Source organism: Ambystoma mexicanum, chromosome 2p (genome assembly GCF_040938575.1).
Source record: "Ambystoma mexicanum isolate Mex_15411 chromosome 2p, UKY_AmexF1_1, whole genome shotgun sequence".
NCBI lineage: Eukaryota > Metazoa > Chordata > Amphibia > Caudata > Ambystomatidae > Ambystoma > Ambystoma mexicanum.
This window is the reverse complement of record NC_090923.1, coordinates 1466696193-1466716437: the sequence shown is the minus strand read 5'-3', so window position 1 is coordinate 1466716437 and position 20245 is coordinate 1466696193. Positions and strand designations below refer to the sequence as shown.

The window sequence follows — 20245 nt, the reverse complement described above, 5'->3', positions numbered from 1 at the left end:
TTTTTATGGACCATACCATGTTTACTGTGTTTGGCCCAAGACTGTGGCCAGTGCCGGAAATGGCAGTTCCACGAAGTCTTTTATTCTGTCCTTTGGCCATTTTGTACCTTTGCCTCCCCCAGGTTGAGAGAACCGATATTCCTTATTTGGGCATGCAGCCTTCCGCGAACACTGCTCCTGCATGGCACGTGTGCTAGTGCCCAGGAAGAGGGTTGGGACTGTCTGGTCCCAATCCTTACTACTAGTGCCAGTATGTCTGGTAGCCATAAATGACTGGAACCACTATGGGCCACTATTGGCACACGCCTGGAATGCATGCAAGAGAGCAGATCTTCCATTGGTTATCTGAGATTTGAGCGTGACCCGAATCTGGATAAGAGAAGGGGCTCTGCATCCATTCCAGGTCAATCTACTGAGGTTCAAAGCGAACTTCATAATGAGCCAAGTATCCTTAACAAAAAAGTAGACTCAAGGAACCACTGGTGACATGCTAGGAAGGTTTGGTACCCTGACCCCGCTGTTGTCCCATCGGACCCCTGTATCTTCATCGAACCAAGAAGGCCTGCAAGGGCGCTTCACCACTTTGGAGAAGTGGGAACAACTACTCTTGGCTTCTCCTACTTACCCTGGCAAAGAGCCTCTTCAGGAGTGTTCTTGGGCCATCCAGTGAACTGTCCAGCTTGAACCCAGGGTATCACACAGGGATGCTGCCGTCCTGAGATGAGAATCGAGACTTGGGGAATCTCTAGCTTTTGGTCCTGGGCCCTCTCCCACCAAAACTTGTTGTCCAAGTTCATATGGGTCATGATTTACGCTGCGAGCATTTGCGGGCCCTGTGTTTTCCCGCTGTGGGGACCATCGCTGAAAGAGCCTGCAGTTCTTAACTACTGTGTGCTGAAACGTGCCGCACCAGAATTAACCTTCTTCCTTTGAGGGCTGAAAAAGGCTACTGTCCGCCACGGACGATCGTCCCGTGCTGCAGCTGCTGAGAGCCGGAGCATCCTGAAACTACAGGGTTAACATCCTCAGGCAAAGTGGGCTAGACTGCCAAAGTTTTGTCTGGACTGTGTCAAGGCTCGGTGAGTACTTTCCTAACTTACCGGTGGCCCCCTGGCACATCCATTCATTTTTATGCATAAGTGTCGCTTAAAAGATACTCACCTTGGCTGGGATATCCTGTGCTCCCCAGCTATTCCAGAACTCCAAATGTTGCTCTATCTGCAAGGGTAGACCTTCTTCTAGGATTAGGAACTTATTCTTCATCATCTCAAGCCCCATCCTGAGTAGCTACAGTCTCCTGAAGAGATGCTGCTTTACGCACGCTCGCGCGTTGTTAGCGCACAACAGTATTTTGAGCGCTAGACTCCTCACTTCGTAGGGCTGGACTACATAAGTTAGGGATTGTTGATGAGGGAATGCCTAAACTGATATATGTGCTGAACTAACTCCTTTCTGTTACAGGTTGTGGTTATTTTCCTCCCCATCATCAGTACTAGGCTGTTTGCAGAATTGTATATGTGTTAGCAAGTGAACGATCGTGTTTGATATTGTTTCTCAATAACTGTAGTTTAATTGTTTTTTGATTATGAAGGCCTATTATGAATGTATTTTTGATATACATCTGTCTAAGAGCAATTTGTGGAGTTTTTATTTATTTATTTATTTATTTATATATATATATATTTTTTTTTTTATTGGTTTATACAAACCTTTAAAGGAAGAAAAAAAAGAGACAACTACGTCACACTCCACCTTACATCCTCATCAGTAGTTTTCATTCACTTTTTGATAATGTAGGTGTCTATTTTCCGTTAACAGTTACAGTTAAGACACTCTAAGCTTCTCGCTCTGAGTCCCATTTGTTGACAGCAAGACATTCCTTCAAATCTTTCAGGAAAACTATTAGTGCAAATATTAGCTTTCGGTCTGACCCGTCGAACATAATTTGCCACCAAGCGGCCGCACTTAACGTTTGATGCTTGTTGATGATAGGACCCAGGATCCGAGTCCTAGGAATTAGTCTGAATTACATATACAAGGATCTTGATTTTTGATCGAGAAATCGAGATAAATAGTCTTGCAGTTCGCCATAGGCTCTTGCTTCACAGGGGACCTCTTTCAAGAGCCGAGAATTTCATCTTAAGTCACATGTTTGACACCAGTCGGATCTCCATAGTTTTTTTTGTTGCCGCATTTGGGTTGTCTATCAATGTTATTAACTCAATGTCATGCTCTTTCAAGACTTCAAGGCATTGTTTATTCCACATCGATAAGACAGTATATGCCCTATCATTACATGGGTTATGTAATATTTGTACTTGAAGTGCAGGTATTGGTAGCATCGTTTTCCTGAACAGGCTTAGTAGGTTCCAGCATATTCTTGCATGTATTGAGATTAGTCCTAGTTCATATCGTATGCATACCGTCGGTGTTCCTTTCGGTAATTGAAGTACTCTAGTCCAAAACATGTTTTCCAATGAGCCCCACAGATCATATGAGCATCCAAATGCGTTCTCTGTGCCTTATATTAATGCTGGTTCCACCTTTTGTTGATAGAAGGTAACAGTTGGCTTTAATGAACATTTTCCATATTGTTTATGATGGAGGCTTGACAAGCCAACTGCCGGCATTTACTTTTCACTTTGTCCGTCCATGCGGCATCTTTTATATTGGTGCTGATCCTCGTACCTAAATATTTTGTGTTTCTTACGATGTTTAGATTTCTTTTTTTCAAGGCGCCACACCTGTTTATTTTGTCTGTTGTTTTTCCTTGTCAGCAAATTATGGAGAATCATTATTTCGCATTTTTGTTTGTTGATTTGTAAGTCATTGTTAGATACATAGGTTTTGAGGATATCTAGTTTGCGCTCAACCCAATGGGAGTCATGTCCAGTAAAATTAGATTGTCGGCGTATATGAACCAGCTGACGTGCGATCCGTTGATCTTAGGCGGAAATGTGTGCACTCCATTTAGGGTGTGACCGATATCAGATAGGAACAGACCAAAACTAATCACTGCCAATGGACATCACTGTTTTACACCCTTTTAAGTGTGGATTGAAGTGGATATGGTCCCATTGTGGTCTAGTTTGATCCTGACGGTAGTATCGGTGTGAAGTTCTCTTATTGCGTCCAAAAGGCTCAGTGGGCAGTTCCAGGTGCTTAACTTTTTCCACAACATTCCTCTGTTGATACTATCAAAGGCATGAGAGAAGTCTATGAATGCCAAATAGACTTTCATTTTAGTTCTTATAGCTTCAATCTTGAGTAGGTTCAGTAGTAGAAGGTTTAGACCACATCCTACTCTCTTGACGAAACCAGCTTGTCTCGGGTCCACATGATTACTTTCTATGGGCCATTTTAGCAGTTTTTGTTGCAATAGGGTTGCATACATTTTAACCAGAACGTCGAGGGCTATTGGCCTATAGTTCCGTGGGTTAGCTCGATTGCCGCTCTTTTCCACAAATGAGGGGTGGCATGTTTAGTCATGATTCTATCAAAGAGGGTTACACAAAAGTCTGCCCATATCTGGGTCACGCTTGATGGTATAGTTTGTTAGCCCATCAGGGCCTGGAGCTCTCGATGCTCGTGCTTTGTGAATTATACTGAAGATGTCATCTCATTCAAACACCAGGTCCCATTGGGCGATTGTTGATGGCTTCCACTCATCGATGTCGCTGTTCTTACTAAACATTTGAGTGTAAAACGAGACCCATAAGGCTTCGGAAACCAAGTTAGCTTGTAAAGCGTCTTGTGCAGCAGCTTTATTGTTGATGATCTTCCAGTATTCTGCTGAGTTTTTATCCTCCATCTTTGCCATCATTAGTTCAGAGTCGTTTTGTAGCATAACTGCCTTATGCGCCTTGATCCAGCTTTTATATTTTTGTTTAGCAGCTCTTATCATGGCGGGAAAGCCTGCAGTGTCGACTCTAGAGATTTTTCTTATCTCAAGACGCATAGATCTTTTTCGCTGCTGAATATCAAGATTGTATTTATGTCGAGGAACAAATTTACGATGTTTGTGACCCTGCTTTTGTTCTCTGAATTGAATTAACAAATGTTGCTATTCCGTGGTGTCCACTTCATGGTGAAAACTTGTGGTAATTTGATTTATGTCTGCATCTTTGAGTATTAGTCGTATCCTACTGGATTCAACCGTCACTGAGTGAGGCCATTCAAGTCCCTCTGGCTGGCTACTGGAATTGAATCTCAACTTGATTTTGTCGTGGTCGCTATGAGCCATTTATTTCACCTCTAAGCGTATTGCTTTGATATGAACAGACTCAGAAACAAAGATGTAATCAAGGATGGAACTTTCGGCTAGTCTTCTCCATGTTGGGCAGGCTGGGATGTCTCCAATTAAATTGCCATTTAGTACAGACAGCTTTCTTAAGTTCATTTCAAGACACCATTGCAGCACAACCTGATCCTGAGCGGGCGTGCCAGTCTTCTTTATCCTGTCATGTGTTCCTGTGTTCACACAGTCAATGTTTTTTTAAAAAAAACTTTCTTTATTGACATTTTATATGAACAACAACTTCAATCCAACGCCCAGCCCCTCGCTCCCCACCCCACCCTCCCGCCCCCCATCGTGGCACGTGGGTGGTCACCCACCCTAAGTCAGACCAGAGCACACGGCCCACAACCCATGCAGTGTAACAGTGAAGAACATACGCCGTACAGCGACATAACCTAACAAGCAAAAAAAAAGAAGACAAAACACGCAATCAGAAGAAGAGGGCCACATCACAAGATATTCTCTCCCCCTCCCCCCTTGGTCAGTTATCGGAGGCCACCAAATTACAAAACTTACTTCACCAATTGGGCAAAATAATAAGTGTGTTAGCAGTCTTTTGGAAACCCAATGTATGCATATTGTAGAACCCCACCAAAAGCTGCATCACCAGGGGTATACCCCTTTCTTTTGTTATCACCAAATTACAATAAACACCCCATGTCCCATTGGTCCATTCAGTCCGGTGGTGACAGAGTCGGAAGTTCCTGCGACAAGCAGGGGCTTGATCCCCGGCTACCCGGTTGGTTGAGAAGGTATGACGTGTATGCATCCCACATGTTAGGGTCCCCCCATTCCTTCCCCTGCATTACGCCTGTTAAGCGGCTTCACTTCAACACTACAGCTAAGTCAATGCCTAGTCTGGGATGCTGAGGGAAACCCTTATTGATATATTTTTTTGGTCCAGTTCATGTACTCTGGATGACAACCCTTATATAACACCCCTCTCTTAGAATTTCCCTGACCCCACTGAGCCAATAAGTAGGTCTGTTTTGCAAATTTAAAAGGTTTATTTGAGAAATATAAACACTATATATATATATCACACTTCTATAAATAAATTGATAATGGATATTACACTTGTGAATATGATAGTTATCAACAATGGATAATGTTACAGTGGTACACTCTTTTTGATGGCTTAGAAGTGATATAGAGAGGATAAAGTAGCTGAGAATGCTTTTATGGCTTCAAGGACAATGCAATGATGAATGAAAATGCAGTACAGAAAATAAACTTGATATGATTTTAGCAAAAGATAATATAATCACTTTTTCTCTGGCAATTCACCCCCCCCCCCCATGCAATGTAAGAAATGGAAGGAGGAGCACACGGTTCTCAGGAATGCAATCAAATACAATACGAAATTCAGTTCCCCCCCCAGCAAGCTTAGAGGAAACAGGCAGAAGTTTGAAACACAGGCCCAAAATGCTTTTAAATGTGATGGCAATGGGTGGGAAAATGTGGTAACTGATTTTAATTCCCTCTAGAGATTCAGGGTGAGTGAGAGATGCTTGTTGGTATTAGTTCAGGCTCACTTTAGCAATGCTCTATGAGGTATTACCAGGTTGCAAACGGATTTTTAACAAAGGAAAGAATGGAGCTGCTATTTTGACAAGTGGAGAAATTGAGCCAAAATCGCAAATCGCGGTAAATTTCGCAAGTGCGTAAATCGCGATTGCGGAAAAAGTATAGGGAGTAGGAAGTCGGTTCTAGGTTTGTTGGAAAGCCTAGAATCACAGCTTTAAAATGAAAGTTAAATTCCCGTTCCAGAGATACGGACGATTTAATAAAGGTAGATTTTCGGATTTAAAGTAAAACTCAAAATGACAGGTGACAGCTTGCAGCTGCAGAATTGACAGGTGACGGTTGTGCAGCTTTAAAAATGACAGATGACACGATTTCTAGGAGGCAGTTCTACTTAGGTTAAAATAGCTTGAATTAGATTATTTTAACTAAGAGATTGGTTCTGCACAGTTCTGCTAGGTACTCACAATATAAATTTGAACTAGGCCTCGTCACGGATCTGGTCAACACGTCCGGCGGCGGTTCTGTCTGCTCGGCGGGTCAATCAGGCACCAGTTCTGCTCACAGCGATCCGGATCTCTGGTTCTGCTCACAGCGGTCTGGGTCAGCTCTGCTCTGCTGGTCTAGCCTCTCTGGATACAGCGGCCTCTGGTTCTGGATACTGCTCTGCTTTCCGGTCCGGATCAAGTGGATTCTGGATGTAACACTGATTTCTGGGTACTGGCAAAAGTTCTTGGCAAAAGAATTCAGACAGCTCGCCCGGCTGTGGAATAGTTTGCAAATGATTTTAAGGATGCTGAGGCCTGCTGAGAAGAGTTCTCAGTTTGTGGGTTTAGGCCCTTGCTTTAAGTTCTGAAGTAAAGTTCTGGTCTTTGGAGATTGATGGATGTGAAGTCTGGAGTCTCCCGGCAGAGCGTCCCGCAGAAAATGGAATTGAATCTCTCTACCTGTCCCAGCAGTCTCTTTTTATGTGTTTTGGAAGTGGGTGTGTGCGTGGCATAACTGAGCCTGCCCCTCTCTACTTGTCATTGGCCCAATTCTCCCCTCTCCCATGACTGGGGGAAGGAAATGGATTGTCATCATGATGAGGTCTGTTTATGGGTCAGAGGATCCTCCCCTGGTCAATTTGCCCACAAATCTATATTTGATTCAAATATATATTTCCCAGATACACAATTTGTTGAAATTACATGTACACATTATATATTCCTTATGGTCCATGCTTGTCCGCCTCTGATCTTCCTGGGGGCTTGCATTAAAAAAATGGCAACATTTTGCGCTTTTTGACTGGTTTACCAATATCGGACATTTACCAAAAATTACACACATGTGCGCAAGGAGTATGGACATTAATTGATGAAGTGTCAGATTTTTAACATGCAGACATTTGGAGTAAGACCCTATTTTCCGCTAGCAACCCCCCAGCATACACCACAGGGTCCTAACACCTCTTAAAACGTGCACGGAAAAATCACAAGAATAATGATATTACTTATATAATTCTGACAAGTCCGTACTATGAATTATCCATCTTTTTTAAAAAATTATGCTCTGGCCCAGATGGGTGTGGTTTAGGTTCCAAGGCACATGGGGGAAGCTTCTGTCTGCCCCCGCCTCCAGCTCGGGTGGCTCCCAGAGGCACTTCTCCTCCCACTTCTCCCAAGAGGAAGCCACTTTACGGCCCCCCCCAATATAACATTTGCCTGAGTCCAGGACAAGGCTTTGTTCAACCTCCTGCGGTGCCCCTCCCCTAATCTAATCAGAGAGGTGTCAACTCCTTTTGGTGGGGAAGCAGGATGCAGCTAGGCCTGGGAAGAGTGGCTGAGCAGGTTTCTCCTGTCGGGGGTAGTTGTCAGGCAGAATTCAGCTAAATGTCACTTTAGTTCCCAGTTTAAATCAAACTTACAATTTTTACCTATACATTAAATAATTACTTCCTTCAAGTCATTTCAGACTATAGTTTAACATTGTATCCACCTCTTAGCAAGTCTTTCCTTGGTCTGGTTTGGGTTCCTCTGTTCAGTTTTACACAAATGTCTGGTGGTTTTAAAACGCCGGCTTTCTGATATTGGTGAGTACCGGTATTGCAACCATTTTTGGGATTAAGAAAATGAATTCCCCACAGTTCTGAGTTGCTTTTTGGCAATCAGCATTGCCATTCCCAATGGTTTCAGGCTACTGTGTGTGTAGCCCAATGGTGGTTTTAGGCAGTGCCCTCCTGTGCTCACAACATAGGCAAAAATGGGTGGCAGCCTATTCTTCATGTTTTCCCTGTGCACTCTCTGGGGAGTTCTGGCCATCATGATGTTTTCCATGCCAATACTGCACAGTTTTATGGTAGGGCTTGGATGCATGGGTAAAAACATCCCACACGCCCCATTTCAATTCCATGTTGTTACAATACAGAATGTTCCAGGACCATTGAGCAACTGTCGGGGCATTCCTCTTACCCGACCCCATAGTGACCCAGCGTTTGGCCAGGATCAACAGGAGGATCACCAGTTTCCTAGACCCTTTCGGTACCTGAGCAGTATACCCCAGTAAGCCCATTATCGGATCCGGAGCAAATCGCTGGCCCACAATCTCCCCAATCACATCAAACCCCCCCCCCCCAAAATTGGCCAAGTCGTGCACATTCTCATGCCACATGGAGAAATCCCGCCGGCTCAAACCCACACCTAATACAGGCCGCAGACCTTTGAGGAAAAAACCGATGCAACAGAGCTGGAGCATAATAATACTGATGCAGGAATTTGAAATGGACAAGTTTAAAATTAGTATTGATTGCTCCCTTCCTAGTGCCCTCGCAACAGTACAGTCATATATCCTCCGATATGTCTCTACCTAGTAACTTTTCCCATTCCACCCGGGAGGACATTGCAGGCGATGATCTACCCTCCAGAGCCAGTGCATAAAGTTCTGAAAGCAACCTCCTATCCATGTCCCCCCTTATCACCCTATCCAACATCCCTGCCACTGGAGGCTGCTCAGGAAGGTCGGGAGGAGCCTCTGCAGCGCCTCCCGAAGTCTAAAGTATAGAAATACATCCAACGCCCATAGGGCTCCCCTGTCTCTCAGCCGATCAAGGGTGATGAACTGGCCACCCAGGAATAAATCTGCGAATTTGGTGACACCCATCTGCTTCATCAAGCCGACATAACCTGCCTCAATAGTCACAGGAATCCCTGGAATAAACATGACCGGGAGTTCTGGCGAATACAGTATATTACCCCCCACTTCGTGTTCCAGTAGAGACCAAGCCCTACACGTCAACCCCACTAAGTTCCGAGCAGCCTTCGGGCAAACCCGAGCTGTCAGGATAACCGATCTCAGTAGTGCTGGGATGCTATTGACCGCTCTATCTCAACATGCTTGTGCTCAGCCGCCATCCCATACCAGTATCTCAGATAACTAGCTTAGGCCACATGATAGTATAATTCAAAATCGGGGAGGGCCAGCCCCCCCCTGCGGACAGGTGCAATGAGCTTATCCCACGCGATCCGCGCTTGTTTCCCAGCCCCGAGAAATTGAATCACTGCTGATTTGAGGTCTTGAAAATATTTTTTGGGTTTCCGAATGGGAACATTAAGAAACACGTACAAAAGCCGGGGGAGAATGGACACCTTGACTACAGAAACCCTACCAAGCAGGTTAAGCAGAAGCGAAGACCATCTCTGCATCGCCTCCTTAGTCAACCGAAGCGCAGTTCCATAGTTACAATGGAACACCTCCTCAGCACTTCTAGCCAAGGTAATTCCTAGGTATCGGGTGCTAAGCATATCCCACTGAAACCCCCACACATCCTGAAAACGGGACAGCCCGTCCGTCAATGGGAATATCACCAACTTGCCAGCATTTACTTTTAGCCCGGAGAGCTCCCCAAATTGTTGAATGTCTACCATAACTGGATCTAGATTGACCTCAGGGTGGCATAAGAACAGGACCATATCATCCGGATACAACAAAATCACCACCCTTTGGGTGAATAACTGAATCCCCCGATGAATATGCAACTCCCTCACTCTCTCTCAGCCCAAGGTTCTATCGCCAGAGCGAATAATAAGGGGGACAAAGGGCACCCCTGGCGCATTCCCCTTTCCAGCGGGATTAACGCAGTCGTCTGCCCATTGACCCTCACTCTTGCAACCGGCCTATCATATAAAAGTGACACCAACGACAAGAAGAATCTACCCAAGCCCAATCTACGCAAGACCGTTAATAGGAATGACCACTCAATAGAATCAAATGCCTTAGTGGCATCTAGCAACACTGCGGCAGCCGGCTCTGTGCTTGGCAGGGCAGACATCAGCCCAAACATTCGTCTCAGACCAAATGACGTTGACCATCCCGAGACAAAGCCTGCCTGATCGGCCCTAACCAGCGTTGGCATCAGTGGTGCCAGGCGCGACGCCAGGAGTTTGGCTAACATCTTATTATCTATGTTTATCAGGGATATCGGGCGGTACGAGGAACAATCCCCCTCCGGCTTCCCCGGTTTCAACATCACCACCACCAGAGCCTCCCTGAGAGAATCTGGTAGCTGGCCCACAGTCACCGCCTCCTGGTATACGTGCAGCAAATAAGGCGCCAGTTTGTCAACAAAGCATTTATAAAATTCAGACGTAAAACCTTCCGGACCCGGGGATTTCCCATTAGGCAACGATCTTATGGCCTCCTTCACCTCCTCCAGCGTCACCGGCCTGTTTAACCACTCCCTCTGCTCCTCCGAACACCAGAACAAACCCACCTGGTCAAGATAAGCCTCAATATCCGCTTGCGTAACACGGGACTGGGTAGCATACAAACGAGTATAGAATGTATGAAACTCGCTGAGTATCGCCTCGTCCTCAAAATGATTTGTTTCACCCTCATCCACAATTACCGGTACTCTGCCCCCCGAGGTATTCAATCGCGTGGCCTTAGCCAGCGACCGTCCCGGAGCTTGACCCTCACCATACTTCCGAGGGGCCGACCTGTCCCACACATATTTAATTTCCCGCTGAGCCAGCGCGTGGAATTCATGAAGGTGTTTCATTATAACTCCCTGCTGAAACTTGGACGGAACAGGGGCCGCCGTCTGTAAAATGCTTATCTCCTCTTCCTTCTCCACCAAGTCTTTGCGTATTCTCTTCAATATATCCGCTTCGTTAGCTATACACTCACCCCGGATCACGCACTTAAACCCTTCCCACAAGACACCCACCGAGGATACCGACCCCTCATTCATCGCAAAGTAACTATCGATGGCTTTCCCTAACTCTTCTCTTAAAACCATGTCCGTGAGCTTAGCACTTTTAAATCTCCACGGGTTTCTCCCCCCAGCTCACCCCCTCAAATGGATAGCCAATATAACCGGGGCGTTATCAGAGAGAGTACGGGCCAGAACCTCCACCTCGGCTGTCTGTCCCATGAGACCCTCGGACACTAGAAAGTAATCCAGGCGTGCAGCCGAGCTGTGCGGCGCTGAATAATGTGTGTATTGTTTTACAGCTGAATTCCGCACACTCCAAATATCTGCCAGCCGCCACACCACCAGCATACCCCGGATTTTAACAGAGTTCTTGCTGCACAAGCGCGGATGACGACCCGTCCGGTCTCTAGCAGGGTCCAGCACTGCATTGAAATCCCCTGCCCACACAGTCTCCCCTGCAGGTATGTCCACTAATTGCCTCTCCACCCACTCCAACAACTCTGTCGTATCTTGATTAGGGCCATAATAACAAATGAGCGTATCCCTCCCTATCCCTTAGCAACTTGGTCATTCGAAATCTCACCGAACTGTGGACCAGAATGCACACTCCCCTGGAAAAGGAAGAATATGAATATGAAGAAAAATATCTATGGCACCCCCAACCTTTACCAAACTTAGATTCTGAGTCTACCGTTAGATGGGTTTCTTGGAGAACGGCCACCCCTATTTGGTGACGCCACAGGTATTGCAGCACCTTACAGCACTTCAGTGGATTGTTAAGGCTCCTAACATTCCAGGTCAGGAATTTAAGTGTCGCCATTACCAAGCATCTCAAAGCTTACTATCCGTGTACTAACCGGCCTGCCAATTAATTGGACCTCCTCTGCCACTGATCCCCACCCCTCCCTCCCCCGTACCAACCCCGCAACCACGCCGGTAACCCCAACTCTCCAGCTCCCCAATAGCCCACAACATGTACTTAACCAGCTTCCGCACCGGGGTTAGCTACAAGCCCGATCCTCCAGCACCTCACCCCGAATACTCTGACAGCTGCTCAGAAGAAGGAAACCAAAGACAGGCCCAGACAGAACCACAGGATCCTGCCCGGAGTACAAGTGCCCATTGCACCCCCCCATCATGCACCATCGTCCCCCGGCTGCTCAGATGCATCTGGTAACAAATCCAAAAAGGATGCAGCCTCTTCAGGGGTCTGAAAGAAGAGTGATTTGCCTCTATGATCCACCCGGAGCTTGGCCGGTTATAACATCGCATACTTCAACTTTCTGTCTCTCATCTGCTTTTTCACGTCCAAAAATGTCTTTCTGACTACCTGCACCCTATCAGAAAAATCCGGGAAAAATGTAATGGTGCTCCCCTTATAGGTGATGATCCCTTCTCTCTCGCCTTCCTGAGCACAGTGTCTCGGTCCCGGTAATTTAGCATACGGGCTATCAATGGCCTCGGCGGAGCTCCAGGGACCAGCCTCTTTCCACCGGGAATTCTATGTGCCCTCTCCACCACACATAAAGGGGAAAACCCCTCCGGACCCAGCGCCTCCTTCAGGATTCCTTCCACCAAAGCCTCCATGTCCCTCTGATCAGCCGATTCAGCCAGGCCTACAATCCTAACATTATTTCTCCTCGACCTCGATTCGAGGTCCTCCTGCTTCTCCTTAAGCTCCTTTAGGGCCTTCCTCATTCCAGCCATCCCCCCCGACACTGAGGCTGCAACATCCTCCACTCCTGATATCCTGCCCTCCGCCTCATCCAACCGTTCCCCATGTTTATCCAGACGGACTTGCATGTGGTCAACCTTACATGTCAACGTATCCAATTTCCCATCGAGAGATTGTATCCCTGACTGCAGTTGCACAAACATGACCTTGATATCTCGAAAGGCCGTAGCAGGATCAGCCTCCGGTTCCAAGTTCTGGGAGTTGGGCACATCCATCGTTACCCCATTGGATATAGACTGAGTTGACACCTCAAAGTGTAGCTTAGATTGCTGTTTGCCACCCTTGCTTGGACCAAATAGGAGGGGCCCAAGCACACTCGACGCTGCCGGGCTACTAGTCCCATCCAATGCTGCCCCCAACTTCCAGTCCACCACCTCTCGCCGACCAGGCCTCGCCATTAGTTAAGGGCGGTAGCAGCCCTAGATCAATGCCACTATAACATGGAGCTCCCTGGCAGGTGAATAGAAACCTCGCCAAATGGGCAGCGCCAGGTGGCACAACAGTCAGAGCAACTCTAGATACAAAACAGCTCCAAGGTGGATCCGCCCATTAGCATCTCCTCCATCCTGCACTCTTCACTTGATTATATGCAGGGCTGTGTGCTAGCTGAAGACCATCAAGGACACCAGGGAGGAGACTTCGCAGGCACTGACTCCGGAAATGTGCCAGCCCCCTCCGCCGTGTCAACACTCAGCAGTCTGCAAGCAGGAGCACATCGGCAGGGCGCAGAAAAAGCTAAAATAAAATCATTAGAAAAAACTGCGCACCCCGCTGCCTCATCGGAGCCACCGCCAGCCTCAGGGCTCCCCAAGGATGTGCCAGGTCCAGTTCCGATGGCGCAATGAAGGCTCACAGGGCCAGCCTCCTCTCTCACCTATGCCGGAGAGGCGTGGATCGCACCCCAGCCTCCAAGCACGTCGCTTCCAGCGGCGACCTCCACCGCACCACGGATGCCCCTTCGGCAGGCCGGGTGTGCATAGAGGAGCGCCAGGCACAGGCCTCCAGATGCCAGCGGGGGCTTACTGCCTTCCCAAAGGTCTCTCCAGCTCAATCCGGGAGCGGTGCCTCACCAGTCACTTGGGTCGCCCCGTCGTGTAGTCACTAGACAAGCCTTCGGGGCTCCTCCAACCAAGCGACCCCGCACTTCCTCCTGCTGCACCTGCTGGACCGCCGCCAAGGGGCTGACGCGTCCACAACACTCCACCTGCCGGCACTTCAAACCGCGGCCCTGTTCACCAACGGGCCGCCGAACAGCCCCTCCTCCACACCACGCGGCCCTCCACAGCAGCCGGAGAGTGCTGCCGCTCGCTGCCAAGAGGACACCGGATCTACTCTGCTCTCACTCCCCGGGGGCACGGCACTGTCCGCCACTCTTACAAATCTTCGAAATGCTGCCTCAGAGCAGCTGACCACAGGATATTCGTCCGGATGTCCGCAGGCGCTGGAGAGCTTCACAGACCCACGGCCATATTGGTCGGGCTCTCTAGCGCCCCCCCACACAGTCGATGTTTAAATCACCACAAATAATTAGGTAATTTGGACCAAATTCTTCAGATAACAAGTCGACAATTGTTGTTACTTGGTCTATAAAAGACGTGGTTCCAGCAGATGCATGATTCCAATATACGTTAATGATGTGAATGGGCCCAGGGTCACTCTTGACTTCTCTTGATGATGAGACAGTTGAGACCTGGATAAATGGAGAGATATTCGTGGATTTCACAATCCTAAGCCCAGAGGAGTTCCTTACAGCCGTTAAAAGTCCAGCCATTGGTCTTCCTTTTGATTGTTTTAAGACCGGATTTATTGCTATTTCAAATCCTTGTAAAATCGGACCTTTCGTTATCCAGGTTTCCTGTAAGCACACCACGTCTAAGTCGTCCATGAACCTAGGGTATATGCAATAGTGTCTGCAGATGCCTGCCATTATTTGCTGTTTTTAGAGCTCAGGGCTGACACAATCCAAGACCAGTCGTTGGCTTTATCTGAGATTTTTGGGTGCACTTGCATGGTATTCGGAAAGACTGAGGCTCTTTCAAGACCTTCAATGGTTATCTTTATTTGGTCTCCAACTTTAGGTTTTAAAGATGACTCTTCATTTAGTTTATTGATTTGTGTAGAATCCAACAAGGGTGCCTTGGGTATGCTTTCTCGTGTACAATCTGAGGCGGATATTTTGTTTCCAGACATGTCTGATGGCACCAATCTTTCAGTAGATTTGATGGGCTCAGAGGCTGCCATACCGTTGTCTATAACCGTGGAAATGTCAAAGCCAAGGGACATCAGTGTAAGACCTGCATCTAGCAGAGTATCGGATATTATTTTCGATTGTAGGTGTAGAATCACTTTGTCATTCATGGTCTCGTCTGTGAATTTAAATATTTTCACGTCTTCAGATTCAATGGCCCTTAGAATAGGGATGAGATGGCACAACCGTAGAACATGATGGCGATTTAAAGTTAGATCATCAGCGTGCTCGATTTGTTCAAGTCTTACTCTGTGAAGGGCTTGTGCTTTAAGGGGGCCCATTTTCAAGTCATTGCCAGTCTTTGCGGCTGCACCGTCCCACGCCATGTTTTGCCTACTCTTTCCTACTCCTGAGGAGGCTTGTTGTATGAGCCCATTTGTCAGAGTGTTTTTAAACTCGTGCTGGATTCCTCCAAGTACTGCCAGTGTCGTATGGTTACCGATGCAGGTATTCCCAGAGACTAACATACTCTTTTTGGTTTCTGTCAAACAGGTTAGTAAACCTGTGAGATGTTGTTGAGCTGCCAGCTGCTTTCATTTTTCGTTTAGGGTCATGAAAGGGGAAGCTAAGCTTTCTTCCTTTTTTTTGGGTGTCGGGGAGGCTTGTATGTACGTACATATTCTTCGAGACTTAAGTGCGTCGGGCGCACAAGGAACCTTCTCCAGGGTCAGCTTCAGAGCAACATCGTCAGATACCTCATTCGTTAAGGTGTCTGGTACACTAAACTCTTCCTCCTCTAAGATCAACTTTGAGGCGACATTGTCAGGTACCTCGTTTAAAATGGCGTCTGAGACACTAGGCTCCGAGGCTACATCTTCTTCCTCTTCTTCATAAGTGGATACATTTGACTCATCATTGATGCAGATGGTTTCCGGAAGTGAATCTGGTTTTGGAGACTCTTTGGTGCCGAGGATATCTTTGATTTTAAGATTGTTTTCATTCAAAATGCTGCTATTTGCAGTCACATTGACTGTTTTCATATTACGTAAAAATGTTCTCGAGCTGTTTCCTCGTCTTGTTTTTTTACTTAGTTGATTTTTTTTTTATCTGAGTTCCACTCATTGTTTTGTTTGAAAGGTTTCTCAGAATTTGTACCAGTCGAGCCCTTAAAGATATCAAATATCCCAGTTTCTTTATTTGTATCCACAGTTGGAACACTCAGGCTGTCAATCCCGAAAGGCAGGCTTCCATTTCGACTTGCTGAAGTAGAGGCAATTTGTGGATTGTATAGAGCTACATTTTCAGTAGACAGGCTATTTTTAAAGGCCATCAGGAAAGAACTGTTTTGCTCATCAGGTTGCGAGCTGACATCCTTTGGGCCAAAGTGTGACAAGTTTGTTATTTGAGTTTTCAACCCTGTATGTGCCGTTAAGGAATCCTGCTCTCCAATAACTTCTGCACTCTTTGCTGTTGACAGTGTGTTAGGTGTAGGTCCGCATGCTTCCTCAGAGCAAACATCAAGGGTCATTTCAGGGGCGAGCCTCTTCTCACAGTTTGTCTCATTTGTTGATAGGTCATCAGTGGTCTTATCGTGGACAGGGTTGTCTCCTCTCAGGAATTCATGACTAGGCATTGAACAGTGACATACTGCTTTGGAGGTTTTATCTCCTGACTCGGTGAAGAACATTTAGTTTTGAAGAGACCCAATGCCTCCTTTGCCACTTCTGCCAGTATTTCTTTTTCTATGTTGGTGTTCTTTGTTTGATCAGACATTTTGTTTAGGGAGGACTCTATTTTGTTGGTCAAAGTGTAATACACTTCTTTGAATTGGTTGTTATCACATGCAAGGTCAAGGACTTTTGTGTTAATTACTGCGACTAATTTTGTAAGATCTTTGATATTATCATTGAGATGTTCATATAATTTGATAAGCAGCGCGATTGTTATCGCCATTGAAGACATTATAGTCGTTTTTAGCTCTCTTGACCGATTTCCTTCTCTAAGGGTGGCTTTGTCATTACATGCCCTCGAATAACTTGGCCTCGCTTGGGTTTTCACTCTCCTAATTTTAGGATAGGGGCGTTCCATCATAGAGGAGTCAGTTGTTGAACTTTCGGATGAAGATAAGCTCACTTGGTTCCTCTTTCTCGAACCTCCTGTTTCTATGGTTAATTGGGGATTTTCCCCTGAAGAGTCACTCTCATTAGTCTCTTTAGTCTTAAGTTTTTTTTTCTGGGAGCAACAAATATTTGGAGAGGTGCTGGTCTCAATTTGTCTGCGTTTTGCTAAGCCCCTAGGCGATGTCGTCATAGGTTGGATGCACACAGGAGTTGCGAGATTTTCCTCCGTTCCGTTCTGCATAGTTTGCATTAGGCTAGCTGGCTCGTCTCTCTCTGGTTTAGCACTCGCTCTATATTTGAGAGTTCTGTCTTTATTGAGCCGTGTTAGATCAAGCAAGAGTTTGTTTACAACATCCAAAGAATTTCTTCTATTTTCCTTGCTGGAAACAGCTTGAGGGACACTTTGGTTTGGACTTTGTTTTGGGTCTGACTGTTGCAGAGTCCGGACGCTCAATAGATTGGAAGAATATGTTATCTTCTTCTAGATTGGGATCCGTATTGGACAATGCTACAGACTCCAAGTCGATCGAAGTAGCAACTGCACTGCAGAATTCAGACCGTTTCAGATTGGAGTCAAGTTCAGGAATTTTCGTTGTATTTAAAGTGAATACAGACGGGGGACTGGACTCCTCAGACCGTCGATCATGCAAACAAAAGTCATGTGCACGGTGTGCTAGAAGTCGGTGCTTCAATACTGTTGCACACATACATTGAGTTAGCTGTGTTTTTTTAAAAGCTTTCCAAGCTAACATTCGCAGCTGAGGACCTGGGACCAAGGCCCGCTCTGGGGGTGGTGCGTCAGTGGGGCGAACACCGTCTGCCTCCACTTCGCAACGTCCAGTACCCACCAGCGGTGGCCCTAGCTTTGACTTCATGTTGCTTTGTATGAGCGGCTCGTGCGACGCACTTTGTTGCTTCCCACGTGGCATTTGAAAAGACTCCGCTGTATCCAACACATCCACAACAACAGCAGCCCCCCACATCAACAGAACTTACTTGGAGTTTGGAGGCAGGCATTTCAATAGATGGGGCTTTGTTTGTTGACTCAAGTCTCCGCTGGGCTCGCGTCTTGGTGGATGGGACAGCTTTGATTTTTTCCTGCGTTGAACCGCTGATATTTAGGGTAATCTCAGTGACAGTTAAAGAGACAGTTACGGCAAGCAGCCTTAGGATCAGTGGCCGCAGTCAGCCGCAGACTGCCACAGACTCCACAGACTCTGTGCCAGACTCCGCGCACGCTCCACGGGGGCTACTAGTCTTTAAGGGGTAACGGCCAGTAAAAATGAAAACAAAGAAAATACTCCAGCAGGGCTCCACCTCAGTCACCTCCACACACTCTGTGGAGTTTTACCTTGAGTGCTCATTGTGGGCTTCCGATCACTCTGACCCCTCCTGAGACTTAGTCTTGACCACCTGCCAAGCTACCGTAGATTGGTCTGGTTTGTCCAGAAGGTTCCACTGTTCCACCAAATTAGGGTGGCCTCCTAAACTTCTGCCCACCAGGTCAGTGCTTATAAATCCATTTTAACACTTGGGCACCCCACGATTTTCTAGCTGTTGCAGTTTACGGCTACATAGTACCATTATAGCAGTGCCAGGGAAATGTTTACTTCATGCCTACACAGAAGCCCAAACTGTTGGCTTTGCCAATGCTTGTTTTCAAATTGCTACATCCAAACATTATAAGAAACATCATGTTAGGCCAACATTCTAATCCGTGTGGACCATCATTAAAACATTGACAGGCAAAAAGAGTTTTGCGTGTTAACTGGAGATTTATATGCGGCAAATGGAATAGCAAACGGTATGTCCTATTTAATAAAAGGGGACGTTGCAAAGTTCACTAATTGAAGCTTTAGGAACTTTACAAATGAAAAGTGTGCATTGTAGGAGTATATGAATACGCTGAGGTGTTGCAAGTGGAGTATTATTGAAAAGTCAAACGTGCATAATGACTGTGGTAGTATTGATAATTGCTAATCAGGGACTGCAACAAAGAACATCTCTCTTCTCACGTGACACTCCTTCAGAGGATCCCAGTTCCTGCCCGGTCCAATTTTTACAGTAAAAAAACACCTGTTTGGCTGTTCTGCCCCTCCAAGGTTTTCCAATAATTATTGGAAGGCGAATGGCATGTGCTCAGCCGCCCATTGCTAGTGGCTCTCTATAATAACTTGTGGTATGCTGTAGACAGCGGCTATCTGTGATGGTGTTTGATGGCACGCTAAATTGTATTTGTTTGTGTAAAGTTCTTACAGCAGCAAAGGTCTTTTCTAAAAGGTCACTTGGAAATGCTATCCCAGAATTGTCGCTGCTGCTTCCTGCATTATATCTGTTGTGTGTATGAGAGAGAGAAGCTTGCACTGCTTCTGTGGTGTGACTGAATAGTGCACTGGTGCTGCCTAGTAAGAATAAGGAACTCCCATCTCAAGCCATGTGAACACTGGCCCCCTCGGGGGTGCATTGCATGCGCTTGGACACGCTTCACATAGCAGAAAGCGCTGCACTGAGCGAGTGGTCGCCCTTGCAGCGGAGGGTCTCGGGTTCCAGGAAACCTTTGCAACGCTAGCGGGAGGCTGTGCATGTGTTCGGTTCATTGAGTTGAAACCCGGCGTTGGAAACGCTTGTTTAAGGTTGGGCACAATCGTTTACTTCCGCCTACACCAAAAAGCGGCCCCTGCCACGGGCGGAGAGGACTCACAAGCGAAATAAGACGACTCACTCACCTCGCTCACGGCTTCCCTCGCCCGCTGTTCTCCCAGGACCACTCGCCTGCGGGCTGTTGTCCTCCAGGGCTGCCTCGGCGCTCAGACTTCCCCCCGCCCCAGCGTGCGCTCCCAGTACCCACTCAAATTCCAGCGGGGTGGGAGGGGGCAGCAGGACGACAGTGTCACGTAACATTGCCCGGGACCGAAGAAGAGCACAGCCAGTGACATGAAGTGCACGGAATGATAGGGCGAGAGGCGGGTGTATGTTACAGGCTGTGCGTGGTGGCGTCCGGTGCTTCCTGTGCGAGATGAACTTGCTGCAAGGGTTCGAGGTGAAGTTTGCCAAAGCAGGTCACTGGTACGACGAGGAGAGAGGGTGGATGCCAGGGACGGGTCAGGGCCTTTCAGCGGTTTCTGTTGAAAGGGACCAGGTTACCAGTCAGCAGTCTTATAACATGGCAATATATTCCTTTCGTTCTGGG

The 20245-nt window shown here is 47.0% G+C and overlaps 1 protein-coding gene across 4 annotated transcripts in view; it reads right to left on the bottom strand.

Annotated features, from left to right (window-relative positions):
- The window catches only part of SEC14L5 (SEC14 like lipid binding 5), a 765028-nt gene extending 745005 nt beyond the window's left edge, over positions 1 to 20023 (bottom strand). For 3 of the 4 annotated variants that reach the window (XM_069646047.1, XM_069646048.1, XM_069646049.1), the window contains exon 1: positions 19782 to 20023. The gene's annotated coding sequence lies outside the window, so the exon portion shown is untranslated. The remainder of the gene's footprint in view (positions 1 to 19781) is intronic. The other variant, XM_069646053.1, reaches the window with a different exon arrangement.
- Positions 20024 to 20245: the final 222 nt, after the last annotated feature.